Here is a 5000-nt window from a genome sequence, read left to right on the forward strand (position 1 = left end):
ACCAACGGGAGAAGTCAGTAACCAACAAGAGAAATGAGTAACCAACGGGAGAAATCAGTAACCAAAGGGAGAAGTCAGTAACCAACGGGAGAAATCAGTAACCAAGCTTATTTTTGGTTGGTTACTGACTTCTCCGTTCAACTTGGAGCTGCCCTTGTGCACGATCAAGGAGGGGTATTATCCGCCACGGGGGCTTAATTTTCGCCTAAGGGGAGCGATTTGGAGGCCGTGGCCGGGTGAGGCGCGCCTCTCGAAGGGGAGGGATTTGAATTTCGGCTGCATTGAGGGTAGCTGCCCCGCTGTGGTGGTTTTTCGGAGCCTGAGCCCGAGCGGGGCGTCGGTTCCCGAGGTGGGCAGGAGTCGCTGTGCCCGTGAGGCTGCCTGGCCGAGTCGGAGTGCTGTGGGACGGCGGGGAGCGGGTTTTCCCTGGCGAGGGGGCGACCCCGAGGAACTCGGCCGGCGGGGAGGCGTTCCGGCCCGGGCGAGGGGCGCGGACCCGACCGGAGACGTCCAAAACCTTGAAAGGGGTAAGCGGGAAAAGGTCAGCAAAGTGCCCGAAGCAGTAAGGCGAAAAAGCCGTCGGAACCTCCGAAAATGTCCAAAAGCGTGAAATCAGTAACCAGGAAAATGCATAAAAATGGCCAAAAGTGTGAAATCAGTAAGCAGGAAAAGTCGGGAAAAGTGTCTAAAAATGCTTGGAAATCTGAGGAAAATGCCCGAAAATGAGGCCCCTCGGTCGGGAGGAGGAAGTCGAAAATCCCCGTGCCCGACGAGGGAAGTCAGTAACCAGAAGGAAAAACTTAGAAAAAAATTCTAAGTGTCAAAAAAAATTCTAAGTGTCAAAAAAAATTCTAAGTGTCAAAAAAAATTCTAAGTGTCAAAAAAAATTCTAAGTGTCAAAAAAAATTCTAAGTGTCAAAAAAAATTCTAAGTGTCAAAAAAAATTCTAAGTGTCAAAAAAAATTCTAAGTGTCAAAAAAATTCTAAGTGTCAAAAAAAATTCTAAGTGTCAAAAAAAATTCTAAGTGTCAAAAAAAATTCTAAGTGTCAAAAAGAATTCTAAGTGTCAAAAAAAATTCTAAGTGTCAAAAAAAATTCTAAGTGTCAAAAAAAATTCTAAGTGTCAAAAAAAATTCTAAGTGTCAAAAAGAATTCTAAGTGTCAAAAAAAATTCTAAGTGTCAGAAAGGGAAATGAGTAACCAAGAAGAGAAATGAGTAACCAAGAAATCAGTAACCAACAGGAGAAATGAGTAACCAAGAAGAGAAATGAGTAACCAAGAAATCAGTAACCAACAGGAGAAATGAGTAACCAACGGGAGAAATGAGTAACCAACGGGAGAAATGAGTAACCAACGGGAGAAGTCAGTAACCAACGGGAGAAATCAGTAACCAAAGGGAGAAGTCAGTAACCAACGGGAGAAATCAGTAACCAACAAGAGAAATGAGTAACCAACGGGAGAAATCAGTAACCAAAGGGAGAAGTCAGTAACCAACGGGAGAAATCAGTAACCAAGCTTATTTTTGGTTGGTTACTGACTTCTCCGTTCAACTTGGAGCTGCCCTTGTGCACGATCAAGGAGGGGTATTATCCGCCACGGGGGCTTAATTTTCGCCTAAGGGGAGCGATTTGGAGGCCGTGGCCGGGTGAGGCGCGCCTCTCGAAGGGGAGGGATTTGAATTTCGGCTGCATTGAGGGTAGCTGCCCGCTGTTGTGGGTTTTTGGAGCCTGAGCCCGTTCAACTTGGAGCTGCCCTTGTGCACGATCAAGGAGGGGTATTATCGGCCACGGGGGCTTAATTTTCGCCTAAGGGGAGCGATTTGGAGGCCGTGGCCGGGTGAGGCGCGCCTCTCGAAGGGGAGGGATTTGAATTTCGGCTGCATTGAGGGTAGCTGCCCCGCTGTGGTGGTTTTTCGGAGCCTGAGCCCGAGCGGGGCGTCGGTTCCCGAGGTGGGCAGGAGTCGCTGTGCCCGTGAGGCTGCCTGGCCGAGTCGGAGTGCTGTGGGACGGCGGGGAGCGGGTTTTCCCGGGCGAGGGGGCGATCCCGAGGAAGGGGAGCGATTTGGAGGCCGTGGCCGGGTGAGGCGCGCCTTTCGGAGGGGAGGAATTTGAATTTCGGCTGCATTGAGGGTAGCTGCCCGCTGTTGTGGGTTTTTGGAGCCTGAGCCCGAGCGGGGCGTCGGTTCCCGAGGTGGGCAGGAGTCGCTGTGCCCGTGAGGCTGCCTGGCCGAGTCGGAGTGCTGTGGGACGGCGGGGAGCGGGTTTTCCCGGGCGAGGGGCCGATCCCGAGGAAGGGGAGCAGTTCCGAGGCCGTGGCCGGGTGAGGCGCGCCTTTCGGAGGGGAGGAGTTTGAATTTCGGCTGCATTGAGGGTAGCTGCCCCGCTGTGGTGGTTTTTCGGAGCCTGAGCCCGAGCGGGGCGTCGGTTCCCGAGGTGGGCAGGAGTCGCTGTGCCCGTGAGGCTGCCTGGCCGAGTCGGAGTGCTGTGGGACGGCGGGGAGCGGTTTTTCCCGGGCGAGGGGGCGACCCCGAGGAACTCGGCCGGCGGGGAGGCGTTCCGGCCCGGGCGAGGGGCGCGGACCCGACCGGAGACGTCCAAAACCTTGAAAGGGGTAAGCGGGAAAAGGTCAGCAAAGTGCCCGAAGCAGTAAGGCGAAAAAGCCGTCGGAACCTCCGAAAATGAGTAAAAGCCCGGAAGGAGTAAGGTGGAGAAGTCAGCAAAGTGCCCGAAATGTCCGAAGCAGTAAGGCGAAAAAGCCGTCGGAACCTCCGAAAATGAGTAAAAGCCCGGAAGGAGTAAGCGGGAAAAGTCAGCCAAGTGCCCGAAATGTCCGAAGCAGTAAGGCGAAAAAGCCGTCAGAACCTCCGAAAATGAGTAAAAGCCCGGAAGGAGTAAGCGGGAAAAGTCAGCCAAGTGCCCGAAATGTCCGAAGCAGTAAGGCGAAAAAGCCGTCAGAACCTCCGAAAATGAGTAAAAGCCCGGAAGGAGTAAGCGGGAAAAGTCAGCCAAGTGCCCGAAATGTCCGAAGCAGTAAGGCGAAAAAGCCGTCAGAACCTCCGAAAATGAGTAAAAGCCCGGAAGGAGTAAGCGGGAAAAGTCAGCCAAGTGCCCGAAATGTCCGAAGCAGTAAGGCGAAAAAGCCGTCAGAACCTCCGAAAATGTCCAAAAGCGTGAAATCAGTAACCAGGAAAATGCTTAAAAATGGCCAAAAGTGTGAAATCAGTAAGCAGGAAAAGTCGGGAAAATGCATAAAAATGGCCAAAAGTGTGAAATCAGTAAGCAGGAAAAGTCGGGAAAATGCATAAAAATGGCCAAAAGTGTGAAATCAGTAAGCAGGAAAAGTCGGGAAAAGTGTCTAAAAATGCTTGGAAATCTGAGGAAAATGCCCGAAAATGAGGCCCCTCGGTCGGGAGGAGGAAGTCGAAAATCCCCGTGCCCGACGAGGGAAGTCAGTAACCAGAAGGAAAAACTTAGAAAAAAATTCTAAGTGTCAAAAAAAATTCTAAGTGTCAAAAAAATTCTAAGTGTCAAAAAAAATTCTAAGTGTCAAAAAAAATTCTAAGTGTCAAAAAAAATTCTAAGTGTCAAAAAAATTCTAAGTGTCAAAAAAAATTCTAAGTGTCAAAAAAAATTCTAAGTGTCAAAAAAAATTCTAAGTGTCAAAAAAAATTCTAAGTGTCAAAAAAATTCTAAGTGTCAAAAAAATTCTAAGTGTCAAAAAAAATTCTAAGTGTCAAAAAAAATTCTAAGTGTCAAAAAAAATTCTAAGTGTCAAAAAAAATTCTAAGTGTCAAAAAAATTCTAAGTGTCAAAAAAAATTCTAAGTGTCAAAAAAAATTCTAAGTGTCAGCGGAGGAAAGTCGGTGGGGAAGGGGAAAAATCCGAAAATCCACGCCGGGTTGGAGTTCCAGGGCCCCGCTGGAGGGGTGGGAATTCGCCCCGGCGCCTTGCCCCGTTGCAATAAAGTGTCCGCAGCCCGAAAACTTTAACTTTGAAAAATCACGGAAGTCGGCAAGGGGGACGATCCGAGTACCGTTTGCGGGCTTTCGGTACCTCATCGTCGGACTGAAATTTCAAATTCGCCCCCAAAGTGCAACTCGTCATTTTCGGCCGGGGGGGTTGGCGGGGTACCCGGAGATTTTCGGGAACACGTTTTTTAGAACAAAATGGCGGCTCGGGACCACTTTGAGACGGGCCCGAGGAACGGTTCCAAAGACGGTGGGCGGCAATTTGGAACTCGTGTGCATGCCAAAGAGCTCTCGGAGGTCGGATTTTGAACACTTTGTCGAATTTTGAACACTTTGTCGAATTTTGAACACTTTGTCGAATTTTGAACACTTTGTCGAATTTCGAACACTTTGTCGAATTTTGAACACTTTGTCGAACATGCGAACACTTTGTCGAACTTTTGAACGCTAACAGTCGAACTTTTGAACGCTAATAGTCGAACTTTCGAACGCTTTGTCGAATTGTGAACATGTTGGCCGTGACATTCGACACTCGGGCGATTAAACACTCGATAATCCGCCCATTTTAAGTTCGACACTCGGGCGATTAAACACTCGATAATCCGCCCATTTTAAGTTCGACACTCGGGCGATTAAACACTCGATAATCCGCCCATTTTAAGTTCGACACACCTGGGCGATTAACACTCGATACTCTGAGCCCATGGTAAGTTCGACAGTCTGGCGATTTTTGTGTTCGATACTCTGAGCTGAATTAAGTTCGACAGTCTGGCGATTTTTGTGTTCGATACTCTGAGCTGAATTAAGTTCGACAGTCTGGCGATTTTTGTGTTCGATACTCAGTGCTGCTTTTAACTTCGACACTCTGGTGGCGATTTGTGTTCCTCGACACTTTGGCGGTTGTGTTCGACATAGTCTTGGCGACTTCCTACCAGACCTTCCGATCTCTTCGCGCCAGTTCTAACTGTCCAAGGCCTCCGGGCCCGAAACGTCGGAGGGCGGGCAAAGGCGGCGCAGCCCGGGGCCGTCGACC

The sequence above is a fragment of the Stegostoma tigrinum genome, unplaced genomic scaffold (genome assembly GCF_030684315.1).
Source record: "Stegostoma tigrinum isolate sSteTig4 unplaced genomic scaffold, sSteTig4.hap1 scaffold_497, whole genome shotgun sequence".
Taxonomy (NCBI): domain Eukaryota; kingdom Metazoa; phylum Chordata; class Chondrichthyes; order Orectolobiformes; family Stegostomatidae; genus Stegostoma; species Stegostoma tigrinum.